General features: G+C 41.7%; 2 pseudogenes; one reads left to right on the top strand and one right to left on the bottom strand.

Annotated features, from left to right (window-relative positions):
* The first annotated feature begins 1909 nt into the window (after window positions 1–1909).
* On the top strand, window positions 1910–4348 carry LOC118654773 (annotated as a pseudogene).
* Window positions 4349–13836: 9488 nt separating this feature from the next.
* Window positions 13837–15161, bottom strand: LOC118653400 (annotated as a pseudogene).
* Window positions 15162–26191: the final 11030 nt, after the last annotated feature.

The raw sequence follows: 26191 nt of genomic DNA, 5'->3' as shown, positions 1-26191 counted from the left end.
CATTCTGGTAACTGGCTTTTTATATCTATAGATAGATTATATAGATTCACCTGCAAGTCACAGAACATCAAAAATGACAATGTCTTAAACAAGGTAGATGTTTATTTTTTGAAAATGTTAATGTAGGGAGTCCAGGGCTAATGATCACTCCACAATCACTGGGATCCAGGGTTCTTCTACCCTGTTGCTCTGCACTTCTCAACACACAGCTTCCATGCTAGTTAGAAATGTGGGTCTAACTTAGCTGGTTCTCTCACAAGACTGTTAATGGGCCAGTGTCACATCATGATTCAAGATGGTTGCTCCAGTTCTAGCCATCATGTTTGCATTCTTTCCAGGAGGAACTAAGAAACACAAAAGTATCCTCCTTTGAAGAACACTTCCTAGAAGCTTCATCTATCATGAAAACATAGCTTATAGCCCATTGACCAGAACTTACAGCCACTCATAACTCCAAAATAAATTTTGAAATTTATATTGAAAATATAAAGGCTGGGAATATAAATTTTGTTTTGGTAGCCATATTTTTACCTAAAAATTGTGAGTTTTATACTAAGGAAGGAGAACTAATACTGGGAGACAACTATAATTATGTCTTAAACTCTGAAATGAACTGGTTCTAAACTTTATAGATTTTAATTTAATGCTAATTTTAGAACTAGAAAAGGTACCTTAGAAATCATGTGGTACAACCTGCATTTTATAGAAGAGGAAAGTGATCCAGAGATAAGGTAATTTGCCCAAAATGAGTTAGTGAACAACATGAGATTAGAACCTGACAAAGTCATCTTCCTAGTTTCTTAAAATTGTTAAGAGCAAGGTATGGTTGAAAGCCAGAGTCTGGAAAGTTAAGAAAACTGAACTCATCTCAGCTATGCCATCAACATTGTGTCACCTTGGACAAGTCTTGTAATTCTCTTTCTGTTATAATTACGTTCTCTATAAAATGAGGGGATTGGACTAGTATATGTTATGTAGTAGTTCTTACCGTATTACAATTCTATATGGTTCTATGATTTTTTGTCATCCCACTGTCACCATTTTTCAATGGCAGTCCTTTCCTTGCTGTGTTTAGGTATTTGAGGCCCTTCATGATCAAGGCCCAATCTACCATTCCAGATATGTCCCCATTCTCCTCTATACACACTCATTATTTCCTAAACACACCCCACACTTCTCTTTTGCTCCTTTGCTCATGGTGTCCACTCACCAACACCCTTCTTTGGCTGTTAACAATCTTCCCCCATGTATCAAGGCCCATTTTTAGATAAATACATACATAAATGCATACATAATCATTATTAAGTATTTACTATGGGTTAGGCCTTATTCTGAGAGATTTACATATATTAACTCATTTAATTCTTACAATAAGCCTATGCTATTATTATTATACCCATTCTATACAGGCGCAGACTAAAACATAGGAAATTAAGTAACTTGCTGTGGCATAAGACGCTATATGCTCATAAAATCTGTTTCATTTTTCTCTTCCTATGCACACATTTCCCATCCTCCCTTGCAATTAGGTTAAGACCATGTAACTGACTTCTGGCCAATATAATATGGAAAGAAATAATATAAGTACTTCCAGGCCTGGTCCTTAAAAAATCTCAGTAATCGGCCCGACCCCAACCCTGGGCCCGGACCCAGACTCGGACCCCTTCCCTCCCTGGATACCCCGGAATTCCCCAGGATTCCCCACCACTCCCACACCACTGGGAATCCTGCGGAACTAGCGCAAGTCCCTGCCCAAGGCCAGTCCCTGCCCAGTGCCCTGGTTTGCCCCTCCCCCCATTGGAGGTGCCTGGAGCCAGCCCTAGGAGCCCCAGCCCAGCAGCTACAGCAACTGCAGTCTGGAGGGTCCATGCTTGTGATTCTCAATGGAGAGTGAAAACACAGATTCAGAATGAAAACCAGCCCCCATCGGCCACTGATTCTCAAAAGATGGAGGCTGCCCCTAACTGTTCAAAATGCCCTAGGTGAAACATCAGAAGAGGAGCCTAAAAGACCCCCTGCCCCAAAAAAGCCTGGTCAAGCACAGGCCTCCAGTGAGGTGGCAGAGTCCATCTCTTGCAAGTTTCCAGCTGGGATCAAGATTATTAACCATCCCACTATGCCCAACACTCAAGTTGTGGCCATCCCAACAATGCCAATATCCAGAGTATCATCACAGCATTGACCTCCAAAGGAAAATAGAGTGGCAGCAATGGGCCCAAGAAATTCATCCTCATTAGCAATGGGAGAGCCCCCACTCACCCTGCAGAACCCCAAACTCAAGCCCAAACCAGCAATGATTCCAAGAGGACAGAAGGGATCACCAAGATCCTGGGACCAAAACCTGAAGCTATGGATGTGAATCTTCCTAGACTACCTGGAGCCCTTCTCAGGCAGAGATGGAAGAACTGTGCTGGTGGTGAGGCAGCAGGCTACACTCTTAACACCAACATCCAGTGGCTTGGAAAGATGAGTTCTGATGGCCTGGGCTCCTACAGGATCAAGCAAGGGATGGAAGGAAATGAAAACCAGCACCTGGAGCCGAGTCAGGTTAAGGTTGAGGAGCCCCCAGGAGGATCAATATCCCAGCAGGACTCTGTGTCTGAGTGGCCGCCATACTCTTACATGGCCATGATACAATTCACCATCAACAGTACCGAGAGGAAGCACATGACCTTAAAAATCATCTACACGTGGATCGAGGCCCACTTCCCCTATTTTAAGCATATGGCAAAGCCAGGATGGAAGAATTCCATTCACCATAACCTTTCTCTTCATGACATGTTTGTTCGAGAGACATCTGCCAAGGGCAAGGTCTCCTTCTGGACCATTCACCTCAGTGCCAGTCATTACTTCACCTTGGACCAGGTGTCTGGGCAGCAGAAATGACCCAATGCTGATCTCCCCCAGAATGTGACCATCAAAAATGCACTCCCACTGGGCACATGGTGGAAGATGAAGCCATTGATACCCTGGGTCAGCTCATACCTGGTACCCATTCAGTTAGTTCCCAGTGAACCAGCCACAGGTGTTACAGCCCTTAGTAAAGGTGCCATTGCCCCTGGTAGCTTCACCATTAAGTCCATAATGCCCCCAAGGTGCCGCTAGGGCAGGGGTGGGCAAACTTTTTGACTCAAGGGCCACAATGGGTTCTTAAACTGGACCGGAGGGCCGGAACAAAAGCATGGATGGAGTGTTTGTGTGAACTAATATAAATTCAAAGTAAACATCATTACATAAAAGGGTACGGTCTTTTTTTTTTTTTAGTTTTATTCATTTCAAATGGGCCGGATCCGGCCCGCGGGCCATAGTTTGCCCACGGCTGCGCTAGCTGATGAAGAGGCAGCCCCTCTGCCCACTGCAGGGCCAGTGAAAGAAGAGAAACTCTTTCTTGGAGAAGGGCTGTCTCCTCCGCTTCCAGTTCAGTCCATCAAGGAGGAAGAAACACAGCCAGGGAGGAAATGCCACACTTAGGGAGGCCCATCAAGGTGGAGAGCCCGCCCCAGATAGAGTGGCCCTCACCACGCCCATCTGTCAAAAAGAAGCTGTCTCAGTCCTGGGAGGAGGACTCCCCTCACTCTCCCACTCCAAGGTCCAAAAAGTCCTACAGTAGGCTCTGATCCCCAACCCAGTGTGTGTCTGAAATGTTCGGGATTAAACAAAGGAAGGGGAGGGAGATGAGTCAGTCTCAAAGGAAACAGAAGCTACTGCCTCCCAGTGTGGATGAGCCTGAGCTCCTCTTTCAGAGGCCCCTGGGACTTCAAGACCAGCCACAGAGCTCACTCTCTTTTCAATGCCCACTGTGCCTGCCTCCCAGCTTGGCTACTCCCAGGAGGAGGGAGGACCTTTTAAGATACCCATTAAGGAGACTCTGCCCATCTCCTCCACCCCAAGAAAATCTGTTCTCCCCTTGAGTCCCGAATCCTGGAGACTTACACTGCCAGCCGAAGTTGGGGGGTTAGTTTTCAGCCCAGTAGGAACCCCTGAGGGTACCTTTGGCCCCCTACCTGATTCCCTGGGGCTGACAATTCTCAGTACCACCCCAGTGAAAAGTATACCACTCTTTGACTCACCCCAAGAACTCCTCAATTCTGAGCCCTTTGACCTCAACTCTGACACCTGTAGTAGCTGTTCCCCCTCAGAAATGGAAGTTCCCAAGCCAGACTACTCCACGGTTGGAGACCCACAGGTTGCCAGCCTTCCAACCAACCATTCCCTGACAGAAAGCCTGGTTCTGGACACAATGAATGACAGCCTGAGCAATATCCTGCTGTACATCAGCTTCCCTGGTCTGGAGGAGGACCTGCTGGGACCTGACAACTGGGTTCAGCTCATGCCTGAGCTGCAGTAGAGACCTGACCTTACCCTTGCTGCTTGAGCTGTCCACTCTTTGCAGTCATATGGCTGGGCCATCCAAGGCCTGAGTAAGGACAGCAAGCAGAGACCGTCTGCCCCTCTAGCCCCACTTGCCTGGCCACCACTGGGCCTTCTACAAGCCTCGAAGCCCTGGTATCTGAACTCTGTGCCACCCTATGCTCCCCTAGAGAATCTGATTCCTCACTCCCCCTGTGAGAGCTGAAGGGTGGGCAGAGCAGAAACAAGGATGGATAGAGATTAGGAACTCCCAAAACTGTTTGCATTCTGTACCCAGCAGTTTCACCTTCCCTGTTCCTTGCAGGGTGTCCTGTAAATAGAGTATATACTCCAAATTATCCTCTCATTTTATGTAAGCTTATTTCCTTAGATCTACAGACTATCAGAAGGTGGGTAGGGTGACAGGGGTTTCAGTTTGCTTCTGGTCCTTGCTTTTAGTCCCTAGAGAAGGGGGACCTGCAGTGCACGCTTTCCTCTAGGCCAGGGGTTCTCAACCTGTGGCTCAAGGCCCCTTTGGGGGTCGAATGACCCTTTCACAGGGGTCACCTAAGACCATCGGAAAACACATATATAATTACATATTTTTTTGTGATTAATCACTATGCTTTAATTATGTTCAATTTGTAACAATGAAATTGGGGGTCACCACAACATGAGGAACTGTATTAAAGGATTGCTGCATTAGGAAGGTTGAGAACCACTGCTCTAGGCCCAAGTTGCCTGCCTCAAGGGTTCTTTACTGTAGGCACCCAGACAAGCAGATCTGCTTGCCAGAGCCCCTCTTACTGCTCTTCCCTCCCACCTCCCCATGCTTCCAAGAAGAAATCCTGGTAAAAACCTCTCTTATAATGTGTCAAGAGTTGAATGGGGGGTGGGGAGTGGGTACATCTAAAGCAGAGTGTGGGTGCCCAGATGTGTGCTCATGTGATGTTTCTCAGATAGTGCCCCTAATCATGCCAGAGAGATTAGCACTGATGAGAACTTGGCCTGAGGCTTGAGAAGGCTAAAAGGCTTCCTTAGTTTGCACTGCCTGGCTTCCTTAGCTTGCATTGCAGCTTTGCAAAGAGTCACCTAGGCCCCAGCTGGCCATATGCATATGAGCTAGCGCAAGAACACTATTGTAACTATGCAATAAAATCCAGGGTGTGAGAGTTAAAAAAAAAATCTCAGGAATAACTCTTGTCTTTTCTTCCTCTTTTGCAGCATCTTCAGAAGATATATTGATATGATGGCATCACAAGGTGGTGAAGCCTCCTTCAGCTAAGGTTCCTTGTATCCTGACTATTTACTTGCCCCAAAAAACAAAGTTGTCAAAAGCAAAGACAGAATATGAAGTGAGGCCATGTGACTCCAGAGCTCACATTCTGAACTTCTAGGCAATATAATGCTATTTTGTAACTTTTTGAATAAAATATTTCAAACATTTACAGACATTGAAAATATAGTATAATGAACATAATTTGCCCATCATCCAGATTAAGACATTATCAACTCATTGCTAACCTTGTTTTACCTATAGTTCCACTCCCTCGATATTTTTTGAAGCTAATTCTGGTCATGATATTATTTCTTCTGTAATCATTTGACTATGTATTGGTATAAGATAAGAGCTCTTAAAAAAAAACAAAACATAAAATTGCCCCTCAACGCAGTAGGCAGTGGGTCAGTCTCATTTAAAAAAACAACAACACACATTAATATACCATCTCACTAAAAATATACACAAAAATTCCTTAATATTATCAAATATCCAGCTTATATATTATTAATTTGTAGGTTTTTGTTTGTTTGTTTGTTAATATTCACCCAAGGACATTTTTTTTCATTAACTTTTAGAGAGAGTGGAAAGGGGAGAGAGAGAGAAAGAGAGAGAGAAAAATTGATGTGAGAGAGAAACATCAATCACCCACCTCCCATATACACCCTGACCCGGGATCGAACCCAAAACCTAGGTATGTGCCCTGACCGGGAATTGAACAAACAGCCTTTGTGATGTATAGGACGATGCTCAAAACCAACTGAGCCAGCCAGCCAGGGTTTAATTTGTAGTTTTTAATAGCTTGTTTGAATCAGAAAAAATAATATCTACATATTGCATTTGTTTGAAATGTCTCTTTTTAAAACATTTCTCAAACTTCTTTTCAGATTTATTAAGATGTAATTGACATATAACATCATGTACATCAACAAACTAAAAAATCAACCTACCAAATGGGAGAAAATATTTGCAAATCATGTATCTGATAATCGGTTAAGATCCAAATCATACAAAGAACACATACATCTAAATAGTAAAAGAAAAGCAACAATCCAATTTTAAAATGAGTAGAGGATTTGAATAAATATTTTTCCAAGGAAGACATACAGATGGCCAACAGGTACATGAAAAAGTGTTCAACTTCACTAATTATCAGGAAAATGCAAATCAAAATCACAATGAGATACCAGCTCACACCTGTTAGAATGGCTATTATAAAAAATATAAGACGTAACAAGTGATCTTGAGGATGTGAAAAAAAGGAACGCTTGTACACTGTTAGTGGGAATGCAAATTGGTACAGCCACACCCACACCCTGGCTCAGTGGCGAGAGCAGTAACTTTTGCTGGCCACGCGAAACCCTCTCTTATAATCTTCCATTTACAATTTTTGTGAACATTTGAATGAATTAAATGTTAAATTACAAGGAACTGGAATACACTTGATGTTATGTTTGGTTACATAAAGGCTTTTGAAAAGAAACTGGAAGTCTTTAAGAGGGATGTGGATGGTGAGAGATTTAGATATTTCCCAAACCTCAAGAGGCACATCAAAGACCTCCCAAAAGATGACAGAAAAGACTGTCAAAGCCTTCAAATGCTGTTTTTAAACATCATCGAGTCAACTATTGAGCAGTTCTTCTCAAGATTTGTGAAATTCAGAGAACTGGAAGAGACAGCAAAATTCATGAGGTTTCCAGGCAGCATGAAACTGCAGGAACTAAGCTTACAAATGTTTTCATGGATAGACATGGCTGACTTTGAAATGCAGTTGATTGAATTTCAGAGTAGCTCAATTTGGAAGCAGAAATTTATTGACCTTAGAGTTGACTTGGAAAACATTGAAAAAAAGCGATTAGAGACAGGAGCACCAGAGAGGTGTCGAAAACGAACTATTGAGGACTTGGAATGCCATTCCAGAATTTTTTTTCTGTTTAAAAAACTTTGCAACAGCGTTACTCTCCATGTTTTCATCCACATATGCTTGTGAATCTTTGTTCTCAGTGATGAATTTTGTTAAGTCTCATAATAAGAGTAGCCTGACGGATGAAAGTAGTAACTCTTGCATATCTCTGAAGGTCACGAAATATAAACCTGATGTAAAATCTCTGTCATCAGTGGTGCAGCAGCAAAAGTCCCACTGATAATATCAAACGGAGTCATAAAGTTTTCTGTCGGACTATCAGTGTACATGTATACATTAAAAAATAAATGTATTTTTCATCACCGTATACTGTGTTTTTGTCGCTCAAATGAATTTTATTATTTCTTCAAGGTTCTTCACATACATACACCTTAAGAGATATCAAGTAGGTGTAACATGTTCTCAAAAACTTAGGGTTGGCACTCAGAAGAATTTTGAGTCAGAGATTTTGCTGGTTTTGGCACACACTCACAAAAAGGTTGCCCACCCCAGGGCTAGAGCATCGGCTTATAGACCAAAGGGTCTCAGGTTTGATTCCATCCAAGGGCACGTACCTTACTTGCAGGCTCCTCCCTGGCCCCAGGCTTGGTGCAGGAGGCAACCAATCAATGTTTTTATCTCATATCAATATTTCTCTCTGCCTTTCCCTCTTTCTTCCACTCTCTAAAAACAAATGGAAAAAATATCCTCAGGTGAGGAAATAAAAAATAAATAAATAAATAAATAAATAAATAAATAAATAAATAAATAGTACAACCACTATGGAAAATAGTATGGCAGTTCCGCAAAGATTTAAAAATAGAACTACTATATGATCCAGCAATCCTACTTCTGGGTATTTATCCGAAGAAAATGAAAACACAAACTCAAAAAGATATGTGCACACTTGTATTCATTGTAGCATTATTTACAATAGCCAAGACATGGAAACAACCTAAATGTCCATCAACAGATGAAGGGATAAAGAAAATGTAGTGTATACATACAAAGAAATATCATTCCAACATAAAAAGAATAAAATCTTGCCACTTGTGACACCATTTAGGGCATTATATCGAGTGAAATAAGTCAGACAAAGAAAGACAAATTTTATGATTTACTTATATGTGAAATCGTGAAAAAGAAGAAACATTGTGGAAGTTTAATGTGTACACTATGATGATTTGATACTTGCATATGTTGCAAAATGACTACCACAATAAATTTAGCTAACACATCTATCACATCATTTTTATTTTTCATTATGAGAACATTTAGTAGTTATTTTCCTAGCAATTTTTAAGTACAGTAAGTATTGTTAATCATAGTCATCATGCTGTATATTATATTCCCAGAACTAATTCATCCTGTAACTGAAAGTTTGTATTCTTTGACCAGTACCTTTCCACTTCTCTATAGCCCCAGACCCTGGCATCTACTTTTCTACTCTCTGTTTCTATGACTTTGGCTTTAAAAAAAAAGTTCTCACATATAAATGAGATCATACAGTTTATCTCTGTTTGACTTAGTCCACTTAGCATAATGACCTCAAGTAGTTCCATCCATATTGTCAAAAAAGGCAGAATTTCCTTCTTTTTATGACTGACAAATATTCTGAGGTGTGTGTGTGTGTGTGGTGTATTCCTCAAAAAATTTGAAAAATAGCTACCATATGATTCAACAATCTCATTTCAGGTATATTTCTGAGGGAAATAAAATCACTACCTCAAAGAGATATGTTCACCCCCATGTTCGTTGCACCATTATTCACAATAACCAAGATATGAAAACAACCTAAGTGTCCATCAATGATGAATGGATAAAGAAAACTTAATACATCAAGTTTAACAGCCATTCTAACAGGTATGAGGTGATATTTCATTGTGCTTTTGATTTGTATAAGTGCTGAGTGTCTTTGATAAATATCTTAAATATCTACTAATTTCTAGGTACCCTCTTTTTTTCTTTTATTCTTTGTAATTTATTTGTTGCAGAAAATGAGTAGTTTGTCTTATAGAGTTTCCCATAGTTTAGATGAAGGTCACATTCTTGTGTTATTCCTGATTCTCGCAATTGGACATCATCTGTTCCTTCTAGGAACTCTTCTCCCCACAACAATTTCTAGCCCTTTAATGGTATTTATTTTAGTCTACTTGGTTTTTAATGTATGAGTGTGTACTGGGTCACCTGAAAGAAGGAATAACACTCTTTTCATCTTCATGTGACTTTCCACCCTCACCCCCAAGAACCTAGATTTGTATTTTGCACACTAGAAACTCCATAATTTTTTTTGTCAGACTCTTATGTTGATGTGTTGATGTCAGGATTGCAGTTGGACTATGGATTTGCCTGACAGTGGGAGCCTTGCTGTTTGAAGAGAAAGACTTGGCCAGGTAGAAAGTGTGAGGAAGATTAGGAATCTAGGCCCTGGAGTCAGACATACCTGTTTTTAAGGCAAAATTTATGTTTGTTGGATGGATAAATTTGGGCCATTAATTTGACTTTTCCATACAGGGTGTCCCCCAAAAAAATGTATACACACTTTAACAGCTGATAGCTCAATTTTGAAAATAAAATCTATTTTAATAAGCACTGCCTTTATAATTATTTACAGTGTGTGCATATATTTTTGGGACATCCTATATTAGTCAGGGTTCTTAGTTACATGCAACAGAAACTGACCATAGTTGATTTTAGGAAAAGTAGGTTTAGTTAAGGTAGTTTACAGAGTAATTGGAAGGAATAGAGAGCAAAGCTTGAAGCAAAGAAATAAAGAACTGCATCCAAATCCATACCATGGACCTATCTTGGTGAGATTATTTCTACCACTACTATCAACAAAAACAACTCCAAGAACTAGGTGCCACAGTTTGCACTGTTTGAGTTCTTGGTGATTTCCACCTTCAGGCAGAGGGCTGGAAGCAGTGCTGATAATATCCACACATTGTTTAGAGACTGAATTTGGTCTCTTGTCCTGACAATTCCAACTCATTGTGGTCTAATGAACCAGAGTATGGTCAATTTCAGAAGAGAGAATTTGTCAAGCTCTTGAATGAAAGCTAAATTTTTGGTTCTACCATTTATTTCCCTACCAGAAGGAAGGCATCTTCCCATTTGGCTCTTCAGGATCCTAAGAAAATAACTCTCAGCTTTAGATGCAGAGGTAGCACTGCCTCCATCAAGATTTCTTACTCTTTTTTTAATGTAATGATTTATTTAAAAATACCAGCTAATTAGACATTTTTGCATGTTGAGACTCAATGGTATTTGATGATACAAAGATAAGTCAGGAAAATTTTTCAAGAGTTCAATCTATTATTTATCGCAAATAATAAATATGTTTAAAAGCACAGTACAATAAATCTCCATAGCAAAGGTATATAAAAATGCTATCTAGGAAATTTAAAGGGAGAGATTAGCTCCAGCAGATGAAAATCAGTTTTCTTTAAAAAAGGCACATAATATAAATATAAATATAAATATAAATATAAATATAAATATAAATATAAATATAAATATAAAATGCAGCACACTAGTTAAAAGCCAGGGCTCTGGGGTCAGACAGATGTCACTTCAAGTCCTGTGTGTAACCTTGAACTAAAATATCTGAAAACTTTAGTTATTTCATCCTATAAATGGGTAAAGTAAATCAGTCTGTACCTCATAGGAATAAATGTGAATTAAAAGAGATACAATAAAAAAAATTAGTGCAGCACTTGTTACATAAATGCTGTCCAATATTACTCTCTATTTTAAATTACAGAAAAAAATATCTGTAATACTGATTGATTAAGAATATCAATCAGTATAGAAAAATGGAGAAAGATACACAATCAAACAAAATAAAATGAAAACCACATAAAATACTATTACCTGGACATCCTATCTAATAATAGACAAACATGGTAATTGACTGTACCTTTGCTATGCTTCCCATTGGCTAATCAGGGAGATATACAAATTAACTGCCAACAAAGATGGCGGTTAACCACCAACAAAGATGGCGGTTAATTTGCATGTGTAGGTGCAATGTTGGGAGGCAAAAGGGGAAGGACGGAAGAAGCTGCCTGCCACTGACGGTGATTGGAAACCCAGGTGGCAGGCAAGAGCCAGCCTGATCAGGGAACCAAGGCTGCCTTTGCCACACCCCCCAGCTGTCATCAGAGAACCGGGGCCGCCTCTGCCCCGCCCCCCAGCCGTGATCAGAGAACCGGGCCACCATTGCCCCGCCCCCCCAGCCATGATCAGAGAACCGGGGCCCCTTTGCCTCTGCTCCCCTGCCGGTGATCAGAGAATCCGTGCGGGGTAGGGAAGAGGCGGCCCCGACCCCTACATAAATCTCGAGCACCTTTCAAACTGCATGGGTAAAACCCCCTGAGACCGGGTCCTGGCCGCCACATAGATTGCGAGCACCTTTCAAACTGCTTGGGTAAAACCCATGAGACCGGGTCCTAGCCTCTATGTGCTGCCACATAGATCTCCAGCGGCCAGCAGCCACCTCTTCCCTGCCCCCCCTTGCTGGTGATTGGAGAAGTACCTGTATTTTTTTTTTCAAAGTACCTGTATTTTTAATAATTTCTTGACATGGTACAAGAATTTTACATTATGATCCAAGGGTGGTGGGGTGAGGAGAAGGAGCAGCAGAACAATCCAACAAACAAAAAGGGAAACAGAAATGCATGGTGGAAGGGATTTGAAGGGTGGGTAGGGGCATTGCCCAACTAAAATGCAATTGGTTTGTTACTGAGTACTATTCATGGGAAGACAGCATCCTGACTCCTTCTCTAAACAGCATATTGGGAATAAATATGATGCATCCAGGTGTAAATATGGTTAGGGGTTGGAAGACAGACAGGGAAAGAAGAAGTCAGAAATAGACACTGAGAGAGTTACTGGCTGGCTGGCTGCAAAGACTGACTCTCCAGTAGTGATAGAATAAAAAAGTGGGGGACATCTCTGGAAGATTCAAGAGATAGGGGGAAACTCTTCTTTGGTTTTGACTTGCCCAGCAGATTTCCACATACACATGTGTACACGCCTATGTTTGCATGCACACACATATACACATAACTGACTGCCCTCCCTGGAAGCACAGAAGAAGAAGAAGCTGCCAGAAGAAGAAGCCGCCAACCTTTGGTCCAGGCGCCAGATCCTGCAGCTGGCTGCAGCCCAGGAGATGGACAAGCCACCCTCCTGAGGTCCCAGGCTACAGCCACCCTGTGGTCCAGGGAACCAGCACCTGCAGCCAGGGAAATAGGTTCCCTCTTCTCCTACTGCAGTCCTTACATCAATATTCCCCTTCTGAATTTCTCTCCTGTGCTGCAACCCAACTCCACTTTTCATCGGAAGGATACGGAACAGAGAACAGTGTTAAAAGCTTACATTTTTAAACCAGTAAGGTTGGTACTTAAACATATAAATGGAAAACTAGAGTCCTTAAGGTAACAAAGGCTACAAAGGACAGGGACAGCGCATGACCTATTATATCCAGCAATCCATATGGGGACTGAAAACTTTGCAATGATGACAATTAGTGAAGATATGAATCAACTAAAATAGTTGACAGGGACAATTCTTCCATCTTTGAAAATATCTACATCAAATCTGTTTAAATAGATTTTCATCTACATAATATAACACATTCTGAGAAGACCACCACCACCACCAATGTGGTCAGTGTTGTGCCGATAAATGTTTAATAACTGAGGGACACCCCCCCCCCAGTGCACAAATTTTTGTGCACCGGGCAACTAGTAAACACTATAAATATTTAGTGTCTATTTCTTCACAATTTTTTTTGGGGGGGGGCACCAAATTACTTTATTGGAAGGAATATCACAATTGAAAGAAAATGTCTGTGGGTATTTGCTTCAACTTATAGAAAGAGTAAGCAAAAGTAACCCAAATATGACTATAGGAAGTAGAAACAATTTTTATAACTATGAATAAGCCACCTAGAACTTAGCTCTCATTATCATTTTCTCACAGGGTGTACTTGTCAGAGATACTCTGTCATGTCAGATTCTGGAGCCCTCTTCTTGTGTAAGTTGGTTACATGGTCATTCAAATCTTTGATGGATTTCACTTGCTAATTTAGATACTTCTAAAGGAAATCACAGAAGTGGGAAGGGGGGGAGAGTATTCACTGGCCAGTTTGTTCACTTCCAGTAATGACTGATTTGCACTTTTTTTCAAGTGTAATGCACACTCTCACTGCATTCATAGTCTGATTTCCTGATATCCAGAGGAAGATTTGGCCACCCTGTTGGCTCTGCAGCTTATCAGTTTCTTAGCATGCTCCTTCTCATAAGATTGGTAAAAAAATATTTGGTAAAGTTCTCGAAAGCCACATCTTAGTCACAGTAGTAACACACACAGGTAGACATAGGAAGTGTATGTAGCACCCCAAGATGATCATGGGCATTATGGGCTCATAGACTCTTTGCTTAAATTTGTCTCTGTTATTTTTCATCCATAAGACAGCATCATATGTATCACAATATCTTTGTCTCAGCTGATCTTCCTTTTGATTCATAAGATTGTAAAATTGGACAATTTGATCATTCACACTCTTTTTCTCCTTCTCTAGAGTTTCCTTCTCTTTATTGTCAATTATCTCGCTTTCACATGATTCCTTTTCATCTTGAACTTGTCTCAGATCATTTGTAATGTCATCGATCTAGGGTTGAAGATTCACAGTTTTCTGTGGTCCTCAGTTCATTTTGCAAATCTTCTATCATTTTTCGGGTATTACTTATGCTCCTCTGACGGTCAAGCTCTGCATTTTGTTTTACTGTTAAAGCCTGCTGAAGTTCCTCAATATGTTTATCTTTCCTTTCTATAAGGAACAGAAATCTTGCTTTTGTTTGCATTTTTGAGATGTCTCCTTAATATCTGTTGCCTTCACTTTGATTTGAGCCTCCAAATTGTGACACTGCATTTCTATCTCTTCAAGAGGACGTGTTATAGGAATCTGCCCATCTTTACGTTTTCTTACTTCGTCCTTTACTCTGTCACGAGCTAGTTTTATTTCTTCATATTCCTGACGAACATTTTCATATTCCACCCATAGCCTTTTAGCTTCAAGCATCTCGATCAAATCTAAATGTCATTTACATTCATGGAACCTCTCCACATCTTATTTATATCTTTCATTCCTCTGAACCATTTTCTCTAGATATTCCGTTTTCTCTTTGCATGAGGTCGCTAGTTGTTTTTCTTTCTCCCTGAAGTGTTTGAGTTCACAGTGATATCTATGCATTTCTGGAGGACCAACTGACTTCTCAGTAGCTTTAAGTAGTTCAGTTTTACTGAGTTTTGCAAATTCTCCAACTTTATCCTGAGGTAGAAACTGGCAAAGATTGCCCACTTGAATGTTTAAGGCTGCAACTTGCTCTTCTACTGCTTTCTGGGTTGTCGATTTTTTGTTGATGAACCAAAAGGACTGATTTTTTTCCCCTATCAATCTCACGAGTAATTACAAGATTTCCAGAAATCCTGAACAATTCAATTTCATTCATGCCTTTGGAACATCCTCTCTTCACAAAAAAAGCCAACCTTATCTGCCGGTCCCATGAAAGCAGGTTTGCCTTTTTTTTTTTTTTTTTTTTTTTCGTGTGACCCATACATTTTACTTCTGAGTCTCAAAAAATAAAGTAGCTGTGGGAAGTAAAGAAAACCCAATCCTGTTGGAAGTCGCCATGGAAGAGTTGAGGGTGAGTTGGCTTCCTGTGGACTTGGATGGAGTTGAACTCCAGCTTTCCCTGCACGCTACACAGCCTGACTGACGCTGGTCTTTAATAGGGAAACTGGAGGGAAATGCGTACACTCAATCGCTGGCACTGCCACCTCTGCTGTCATTGGTAAGTTCTGCCTCGCCCACATCATAACTTGGGACGGGGGCACAGGTGTGGTGGCCTGTGACCAGCCGTGTGGTGCTGGCAGGGTCACTGGGAGCAGGGACACCAGGAGGCACTGGAAGCTAGCTCCCAAGACCCCACCTCCTGGCAAGCCACAGCAACAGGGGTCATGGAGTCTTGGGGACAGAGCGGGCAGTGACCTAGCTGTCAAGGTCAGGAACAGCCGAACACTCAACTCAGTCATCAGTGGGACCCGCTCAGTGGGGTGCCTGGTTCCCAGACTTACTGGGCTCCTACTGCACCGATACCTCGTCAGAGGACAGACACCGTGGGCGAGGGTTCAGCCAACACCGACCCCATAGAGCCCCATATTGGGAGAAAAAGCAGAGGGCCCATGGAGGCCGCTGGGTCCCCCTGGGGATCCTGATGCCACTTGGAACCCTGCTCAGCCTTTACGCTGACTCCTGTGGGAGGGGGACAGAGCCATTCACACCTTCCTCCCTCCATGGCTCAGGTGGGGACAGGAGCTGGACTGGGTCCAGGCCAATGTGGGGAGTTGGGCAGAGGAAACAAGGGTGATAGACAATAGCCTGGTGGGAGCGCCTGCTGTCCTTGCCCCCATCCTGTGACACAGCAAAACCAACCTGGGGAGAGACATGGTCCACCCTCCACACTATAGCCACCCAATTAAAATGACTTTCAAGATAGCGTTCTATTTATACCCGAGGAGCTGTGTGGGGCTGGGAGAGCCAGCACATGCACAAACACCCCTCGGACACTAAAATAAAAGGCGAGTTATAACATAAAGCCAGACCAGACCCTCGGCTTCCAGAGGATCCTGTCTAGAAAGCGGACAATGGTAGCATTTAAATGTTGACCAATCAGTCAGAAACAGAGAAAAATGTTTTCATTGGTCAGTCCTTTAAAAAAAACACCAAACTCTGAGCTCTGTATCTGAAGTGATTTTGAATATAAATAACCCCTTTTTGCAAGAGTGCTCCAACTGGTGATGAGAACTACTGTTTCCAGTGAGAAGAAAAATTACTGTCCAGAAACAGGAGACAAGAAATCTGTACGATCCGGAAATGAGCAGGTTCCCAACCTGTGAGCTGTGATGACACCAGAGGCAGCCGTTGTCAGGTGACCTGGCGGGGCCCTCAGCTGGGCCACTGGTCACAAGAGGGTGTGAGTCGTTTTCCTTCTGCTTTATAGGGTTGCTGTGAGATTCTGTGAGAAGCCTTTAGAAATAACCCTACACTGACACATTTCTGTCCCATAGCGTATGTTAGGGTTCACTCTCGGTCTTGTACTTACAGTGCCATCTGAGGCTTTTTATCCATCAAGGGCTGTTTTCTCCCTCCTCCCCAGCTGCGAGTTTGGGCCACAAGGGGTCGTTCTGGAAAGTGTTCTGCTGGTGAGAGGCTGACCCCCAGGTTAGACAACAGAGCAACACGGGACCCACTCACCCCCCTGGGAAGTGAGAACACTGATGGGTCACAGAGGCAACAGCCAGGGGGGACAAGGCCACCCTGCAGAGGCACTGCCTCAGGGCACAGGGACAGAAAACTGTGCCCTCTTTGTCAGCTTGGCCAAAGCTCGTGAGCACAGGCCTGTCGGCAGGAGCGGGTAACAGACAACGCAAAGCAGGGTGACATCCTGAGATAGGCCAGGCACACACAATGCTGGACTTCCCCATTCCATTAGCTCCAATAATCATACTCAACTGGGGTCCATGGCATACTTCACAGATGTCATATGTTAAGAAGTTCTCTATTGCAATGCGGACGATAGAGCCTTCCACAACATATCTGGACAACGACAGAGGCAGCCCCAAACTCTTTCTTGCTCTGGACCTCCGAGGGGGGATCTTTTGGAAGAGATCTCTTGGAGGCCAGGGGCATTGGAGTCCAGGTCTTCCTGCTCAAAGTCGCCATCCTGGTTTCCCCTCTGCCCTGCAGCGGCTTCCGTTCCCACCGACCTGCACACCCGGTGCCCTGATGTCCCGCTCTAGCGCGAACTGCGCAGCACGCGACATTGCCCCAAGACTTCTTACTCTTTTTTAAAAATGTTTTAAGTTCCTTATTGTTGAAAGTATTACATACGTCTCCTTTTTCCCCGTTTACCCCTCCACACCCACTATGGGCCCCCCAGCACATACCCTGACCCCCTATTGTCTGTGTCAATTGGTCATGCTATATGCAAGCATACAAATCTGTTGGTTGATCTCTTACCCACCCCTCCCCCGCCTTCCCTCTGAGGTTGAATGATCTGTTTGATGCTTGTATGTCCCTGGCTCTATTTTTGTTCATCAGTTTATGTCGTTCATTATATTCCACAAATGAGTGAGTTCATGTGATATTTATCCAACTGGCTTATTTCACTTAGCATAATGCTCTCCAGTTCCACCCATGTTGTTGTGAATGGAAAGACTTTTTTCTTTTTTACAGCAGCATAGTATTCCATTATGTAGGTGTATCACAGTTTTCTAATCCACTCATCTGCTGATGGGCACTTAGGTTGTTTCCGAATCTTAACTATGGTGAATTGTGCTGCTATGAACATAGGGGTGCATATATCCTTTCTGATTGGTGTTTCTGGTTTCTTGGGATATATTCCTAGAAGTGGGATTACTGGGTCAAATGGGAGTTCCATTTTTAATTTTTTGAGGAAGCTCCATACTGTTCTCCACAGTGGCTGCACCAGTCTGCAATCCCACCAGCAGTGCAAGAGGGTTCCCTTTTCTCCACATCCTTACCAGCACTTGTCATTTGTTGAGCTACTGATGATAGCCATTCTGACAGGTGTGAGATGGTAACTCATTGTCATTTTGATTTGCATCTCTCAGGTGATTAGTGACTTTGAACATGTTTTCGTGTGTCTCTTGGCCTTCTTTCTATATGCCCACTTCAAAAAGTGTCTATTTAGGTCCTTTGCCCATTTTTTTATTGGATTGTTTCTCTTCCTTTTGTTAAGTCATATGAGTTCCCTGTAAATTTTGGAGATTAAACACTTATCCTAATATCTAAAAAGCCAGGGGCCGTCAGGACTGAAACAACTGGGTGGATGACCGAACACAGGTTGCATAGAGTGACAAGGCCAGCAGGGGGGGGGGGGGAGGATTAGTGAGGGACGACCAAACAACTGAACAGCAGGCTGCATGGGGCAACCAGGCTGGCAAGGGGGTCAGTGAGGGATGACCAAACAACTGAAGAGCAGGCTGCGTGGGGCAACTAGGCCAGCAGAGGAGGGCAGTGAGGGGCGACCAGGCCGGTAGAGGGGCATTTGGAGGCAACCAGGCCAGCGGGGGGGGGGGAGAGGGGGGAGGGGCAATTGGGGACAACCAGGCTGGCGAGGGGGGGCAGTTAGGGGGCAGCCAGGCCTGTGGGGGGGGGGGGAGTGACCAGGCCAGCAGGGTCGCAGTTGGGGGAGACCAGGCCAGCAGGGGTTCACAGTTGGGGGTGTCCAGGTCAGCAGGCAGTGGCAGTTAGGGGCAATCAGGAAGGCAGGCAGGTGAGCAGTTAGGAGCCAGCAGTCCCGGATTGCGAGAGGGATGTCCAATTGCCGGTTTAGGCCTGATCCCCCCAAGGGGTCCCAGATTGGAGAGGGTGCAGGCTGGGCTGAGGAGACTCCCTGCCCCATGCATGAATTTCATGCACTGGGCCTCTAGTAAAAAATAACATTAGCAAATATATTCTCTCATGCAGTGGGATTTCTTGTTTTGTTGATGGTTTCTTTCACTGTGCAGAAGCTTTTTATTTTGATGCAGTCCCATTTGTTTATTTTCTCCTTAATTTCCATTGCCCTAGGGCAGTAATGGCGAACCTTTTGAGCTCGGCATGTCAGCATTTTTTTTAAAAAAATTTTTATTGTTGAAAAAATTACATATATCTCTTTTTTTCTCTCATTGAACCCTTATAGTCCATCCCTGCCCCCCAATGTTTTTTTAATTAAATCTTTATTGTTCAGATTATTACATTTGTTCCTCTTTTTTCCCCCCATAACTCCCCTCCTCCCAGTTCCCGCCCCACCCTCCGCCCTCATCCATAGGTGCACGATTTTTGTCCAGTCTCTTCCCGCATCTCCCACACCCCTTTCCCCCCCAAGAATAGTCAGTCCATTCCCTTTCTATGTCCCTGATTCTATTATAATCACCAGTTCATTCTGTTCATCAGATTATTTATTCACTTGATTCTTAGATTCACTTGTTGATAGATGCATATTTGTTGTTCATAATTTGTATCTTTACCTTTTTCTTCCTCTTCCTCTTCTTAAAGGATACCTTTCAGCATTTCATATAATCCTGGTTTGGTGGTGATGAACTCCTTTAGCTTTTCCTTATCTGTGAAGCTCTTTATCTGCCCTTCAATTCTGAATGATAGCTTTGCTGGATAAAGTAATCTTGGTTGTAGGTTCTTGGTATTCATCACTTTGAATATTTCTTGCCACTCCCTTCTGGCCTGCAAAGTTTCTGTTGAGAAATCAGCTGACAGTCATATGGGTATTCCCTTGTAGGTAACTGAGTTTCTTTCTCTTGCTGTTTTTAAGATTCTCTCTTTATCTTTTGCTCTTGGCATTTTAATTATGATGTGTCTTGGTGTGGTCCTCTTTGGATTCCTTTTGTTTGGGGTTCTCCGCGCTTCTTGGACCTGTAAGTCCATTTCTTTCACCAGGTGGGGGAAGTTTTCTGTCATTATTTCTTCAAATAGGTTTTCAATATCTTGCTCTCTCTCATCTTCTGGCACCCCTATAATTCTGATGTTGGTACGCTTGAAGCTGTCCCAGAGGCTCCTTACACTATCCTCGCATTTTTGGATTCTTTTTTCATTTTGCTTTTCCGGTTGGGTGTTTTTTGCTTCCTCGCATTTCAAATCATTGACTTGATTCTTGCGCTCCTCTGGTCTGCTGTCGGGAGTCTGTATAATATTCGTTATTTCAGTCCACGTATGCTTAATTGCTAGTTGGTTCCCCAATATAACATCGAGGGTCTCATTAGTTTTCTTGTAGATCTCATTAAGTTTATCGGCGGCTTCTAAACAGTTCTTGAGAGACCTTAAAAGTGTAGTTCTGAACTCTATATCTTCCATTGACAATTTTGTCCTGTTTCTTTGTCTCCGCATTTTGTTATGCTTCCTTGGTGCACCCCCTAGTGGTCTTTGTGCGCAGTCTTATAGTTAAACTTTGATTGTTGTAGCTAATACCAGGGAGGGTTTGACCTCCAGGCTAAGTGGCTATGAGGGCATGTCAGCATTTTGAAAAACCCTAACTTAACTCTGGTGCCATGTCTCATATAGAAATTTTTTGATATTTGCAACCATAGTAAAACAAAGATGTATATTTTTGATATTTATTTTATATATTTAAATGGCATTTAACAAAGAAAAATCAACCAAAAAAATGAGTTCGCGTGTCACCTCTGACATGGGTGTCATTGGTTCTCCATCACTGCCCTAGGGGCTGTATTGGTAAAGATATTGCTATAACAAATGTCTGCTATTTTGCTGCCTATGGCTTCTTCTAAGATTTTTATGGTTTCCCGTCTTACATTTAAGTCCTTTATTCATTTTGAGTTTATTTTGTGTATGGTGTAAGTTGGTGGTCTAGTTTCATTTTTTGCATGTATCTGTCCAATTTTCCCAACACCATTTGTTGAAGATACTATATTGACTCCATTGTATGCTCTTGTCCTCTTTGTCAAATATTAATTGAGCATAATGGCTTGGGTCAGTATCTGGGTTCTCTGTTTTGTTCCATTGGTCTATATGTTTGTTCTTCTGCCAGTACCAGGCCATTTTGAGAACAGTGGTTTGCAATATAGCTTGATATCTGGTATTATGATGCCTCCAAATTTGTTCTTCTTTCCCAGGATTGCTGCGGCTATTCGTTTTTGTTTTTTGTTTTTTTTTTCCATATGAATTTTTGGCGAGTGTGTTCTAGGTCTGTGAAATATGCTGTTGGTATTTTAATGGGGATTCCATTGAATCTATAGATTTCTTTGGGTAGTATGGACATTTTAATGATATTGATTCTACCAATCCATGAACACAGTATATTCTCCCATTTTTGTGTATCTTCCTTTATGTCTTTTTTTCAACATCCTGTAATTTTCTGAATACAGGTTATTACCTCATTATTCAAGTTTATTCCTAGGTATTGTAAATTTTTTTTGTTGGAATGGTAAATGGGATTTTTTTTTAGTTTCTCTTTCTGTGAGTTCATTATTGGTGTGCAAAAATGCTATAGACTTCTGGGTGTTAATTTTGTATCCTGCTATGTTGCCAAATTCATTTTTTAAATCTAGTAGTTTTTTTATGGAGTCTTTAGGGTTTTCTATGTACAAACCACCCAGAGCTAAACTCTCAGTATTTGAAATGAAAGGATTCATCAAGAAGTAGAAATGTGCCGAAACCGGTTTGGCTCAGTGGATAGAGCGTCGGCCTGCGGACTGAAAGGTCCCAGGTTCGATTCCGGTCAAGGGCATGTACCTGGGTTGCGGGCATATCCCCAGTAGGAGATGTGCAGGAGGCAGCTGATCGATGTTTCTCTCTCATCGATGTTTCTAACTCTCTATCTCTCTCCCTTCCTCTCTGTAAAAAATCAATAAAATATATTAAAAAAAAAAAAAAAGCCGAAACTGGTTTGGCTCAGTGGATAGAGCGTCAGCCTGCGGACTGAAAGGTCCCAGGTTCGATTCCGGTCAAGGGCATGTACCTGGGTTGCGGGCACATCCCCAGTAGGAGATGTGCAGGAGGCAGCTGATTGATGTTTCTCTCTCATCGATGTTTCTAACTCTCTATCTCTCTCCTTTCCTCTCTGTAAAAAATCAATAAAATATATTTAAAAAAAAAAGAAGTAGAAATGTAGTGAATCCAGTTCAACTAGGTATCAGGTACCAATACAAAACAAATACCTCTTCAATATTTCATCCAGGAATAAATAACTTGCTGCCATCCCAAGGCTCAGGAATGAATTTTACAATTGCTTCACAAAATGCATACCACTTTTACCATCTATACACTTTTCTCCACTTGAGATTTTAGGATGATGTGATGCAGAGTCAAAGCACTTATCTAGTCACTATGTGAGCAAATCATAGTGCCAAGAGTCACAGCTAAGAAATCCAATGCTCTCATTTGCTAGATGATGAAAATAAAGAAAAAGGGTGCTGGTTTTTGTCAAATGGGTTTTCTGCATCAATTGATAAGATCATGTGGGTTTTGTCTCTCAATTTGTGTATGTGATGTATCACGTTTATTCGTTTGCAAATATTGTACCACCTTGCATCCTCAAAATAAATCCCACTTAGTCATGGTGTATGATCTTTTTAATTTATTGCTGGATGCAATTTGCTAATATTTTGTTGAGGATTTCGCATCTATGTTCATCAGGGATATTGGCTTGTAATTCTTGTTCTTTATAGTATCACTATCTGGCTTTTGGATTAGGATAATGCTAGCTTCATAGGAGAGCTTAGAAGTGTTCCTTCCTCTTGAATTTTTTGGAATTGTCTGAGGAGGGTAGGTTTTAGTTCTTTTTGAATGTTTGGTAAAATTCCCCTGTGTAGCTGTCCAGACCAGGGCTTTTGTTTGCTGGAAGTTTTGTGGGGTTTTTTTTTTTTTCATTACTGCTTCAATTTCACTAGTAGTTATCAGCCTATTCAGGTTTTCTGATTCTTCCTGATTGATTTTTAGAAGATTGTATATTTCTAGGAATATGTATAATTTGTCTAGGTTGTCCAGTTTGTTGGAGTAGAGTTATTTGTAGTATATTTTTTATAATCCTTTGTATTTCTATGGGGTCAGTTGTTACTTCATCTCTTTCATTTCTGATTTTGTTTAATTCGGTCCTCTCTTTGCTTCTTGTTGAGCCTGGCTAGAGGTTCTTCAATCTTGTTTATCCTTTCAAAGAACAAGCTCTTGGTTCTATTGATCTTTCGCATTTTTTTTTTTTTTGGTCTCTATGTCATTTATTTCCACTCTGATATTTATTATTTCCTTCCTTCTACTTACTCTGGGCTTTTCTCGTTGCTCTCTTTCTAGTTCTTTCAGTTGTTGGGTTATGTGACTTATTATCAGTTTTTTGTTTTTGTTTGTCTTTTGAGGTATGCCTGAAGTGCTATGAACTTCTCTCTCAGGACTGCTTTCATTGTGTCCTATAGATTTTGGATTGTTGTGTTTTCATTTGTTTCCAGAATGAAACATTTCAGGTGAGCAGTTAGGAGCCAGCAGTCCCAGATTGTGAGAGGGATGTCCGACTGCCGATTTAGGCCTGATCCCCCCAAGGGGTCCCAGATTGGAGAGGGTGCAGCTGCCTCCAGACTGTGCTGCCAGGGCATTCAGCTGCATCACAGCTGCAGAGAGCTAGCTTCCTTACCTAAAGTCACACCCTTTCCCCTTTCGCCCATATCAAATGACTAATTGAGACATGGACATAAAGCCCTGGTCATCATGGCCCACTGAGAACAACACTTAAGCACCATTGTAGTTTCATAGCTTCCATATGGGATTAACCAATTAATTGGATAATTATTTATCAGAGAAGAAATAAAAAACATTCTGGAAACAAATGAAAACATTTCATTCCTGATTGCCCCTAACTGCCTCTGGACACCCCCAACTGTGCCCCCCTGCACAACAATAAAGTCTTATCAAATGTCTACATTTGTAGATAAGTTACCATTCTATGGTAACCCATTCAATGTTTAATAGCATGCTCTTTAGCCTCCATGTGTTTGATTGTTTTTATTGTAGTTGATATCTAATTTTATGCCATTGTGATATGAGAAGATGCTTGATATGATTTCTGTCTTCTTTAATTTGAAGAGACTTACCCTGTGTCCTAATATGTGGTCTATCTTTGAAAATGTCCCAGGTGCACTTGAGAAGAATGCGTATTCCTTTGCTTTGGGGTGGAATGTTCTGAAGATGTCAATTAATTCCATCTTATCTAGTAAGTCATTTAGGATTGCTGTTTCTTTGCTGAGTTTTTGTCTAGAGGATTTATCCATTGGTGTCCATGGGTTATTAAAGTACCCTACTATGATTATATTGTTGTTAATATCTCCCTTGATATCTTCCAGAAGTTTTTGTTATGTATTTGGGTGTTCCTGCATTGTGTGCATACATGTTTACCAAAGTTATATCCTCTTGATGAATCAATCCTTTTAGTATTATGAAGTTGCCTTCCTTAAATTTTCAGCCCTTCACTTTCTGTCTGTGTGAGTCCTTTGTTCTGAGGTAGGTCTCTTGTAGACAGAAAATATATGGGTCATGTTTTCTTATCCATTGAGCTACCCTATGTCTTTTGATTGGAGAATTTAATCCATTTACATTTAGGGTTATTATTGATAGGTACTTGTTTGTTGCTATTTTTATTCTTTATGCCTGTGTTCCTTCTTCCCTTTCTGTTTCTTCTTTTTACACCAGTCCTTTTAGCATTTCTTGCATGTTGGCTTGGTGGTAATAAACTCCCTCAGCTTTTTTGGTCTGTGAAGCTCCTGATTTTCCCTTCAATTTTTAATGATAGCCTTTCTGGATAGAGTATCCTTGGATTCAGTCCCTTGCTTTGCATCACTTTGTATACTTCATTCCATTCCCTTCTGGCCTGGTGTGTTTCTGTTGAGAAATCAGTGGATAATCTAATGGGAGATCCCTTATACATAACTTTCTGTCTCTCTCTGGCAGCCTTTAAGATTCTTACTTTGTTGTTGATGTTTGCCAATTTGATTTAGATGTGTCTTGGTGTTGTTCTTTTTGGGTTTATCTTGTTTAGGACTCTGTGTGCTTCTTGGACTTGTATGGCTGTTTTCTTCCACAAGTCAGGGAAGTTTTCTGTCATTATTTCTTCAAACAGATTTTTTATTCCTTGCTCAGCTTCCCCTCCTTCTGCCACCCCTATTATGTGGATGTTGCTATATTTCATGTTGTCCCAAAGCTCCCTTAGACTCTCTTCATGCATTTTAAGTTTTTTTTTCCAGTTGCTGCTCTGCTTGGGTGTTTTTTCCTACCTTGTCTTCTAACTTGCTGATTTAGTTCTCAGCTTCTTCTAGTCTATTGTTGAAACCTTCTATTGTGTTCTTAATTGCATCTATGTCATTATTCATTTCCTTTTGATTCTTTTTTTTAAATATATTTTTTATTGATTAAGATATTACATATGTGTCCTTGTCCCCACGTTACCCTCTACCCCCCACCCCCCCCCACCCCCGCTCATGCCCTCACCCCCCCGTTGTCCATGTCCATTGGTTAGGCCTATATGCTTGCATATAAGTCCTTTGGTTGATCTTTCCCCCTTACCCCCACCCTCCCCTACCTTCCCTCCAAGTCCCAACAGTCCAATCAATGCCTCTCCGTCTCTGGATCAGTCCTTGTTCATCAGCTTATGTTGTTCATTATAGTCCACAAATGAGTGAGATCCTGTGGTATTTATCCGCTCTCAAGTTCCATCCATGCTGTGGCAAATGGTAAGAGTTCCTTTTTCTTCTTCCTCTTCTTAAAGAATACCTTTCAGCATTTCATATAATGCTGGTTTGGTGGTGATGAACTCCTTTAGCTTTTTCTTATCCGTGAAGCTCTTTATCTGACCTTCTATTCTGAATGATAGCTTTGCTGGATAAAGTAATCTTGGTTGCAGGTTCTTGCTATTCATCACTTTGAATATTTCTTGCCAGTCTCTTCTGGCCTGCATGGTTTCTGTTGAGAAATCAGCTGACAGTCGTATGGGTACTCCCTTGTAGGTAACTGACTGTCTTTCTCTTGCTGCTTTTAAGATTCTCTCTTTATCTTTTGCTCTTGGCATTTTAAT

This window comes from Myotis myotis, unplaced genomic scaffold (assembly GCF_014108235.1).
Source record: "Myotis myotis isolate mMyoMyo1 unplaced genomic scaffold, mMyoMyo1.p scaffold_m19_p_4, whole genome shotgun sequence".
In the NCBI taxonomy this organism is placed as follows: Eukaryota; Metazoa; Chordata; class Mammalia; order Chiroptera; family Vespertilionidae; genus Myotis; species Myotis myotis.
The sequence above is the reverse complement of the archived record's forward strand: the minus strand, read 5'-3'. Positions and strand labels throughout refer to the sequence as shown.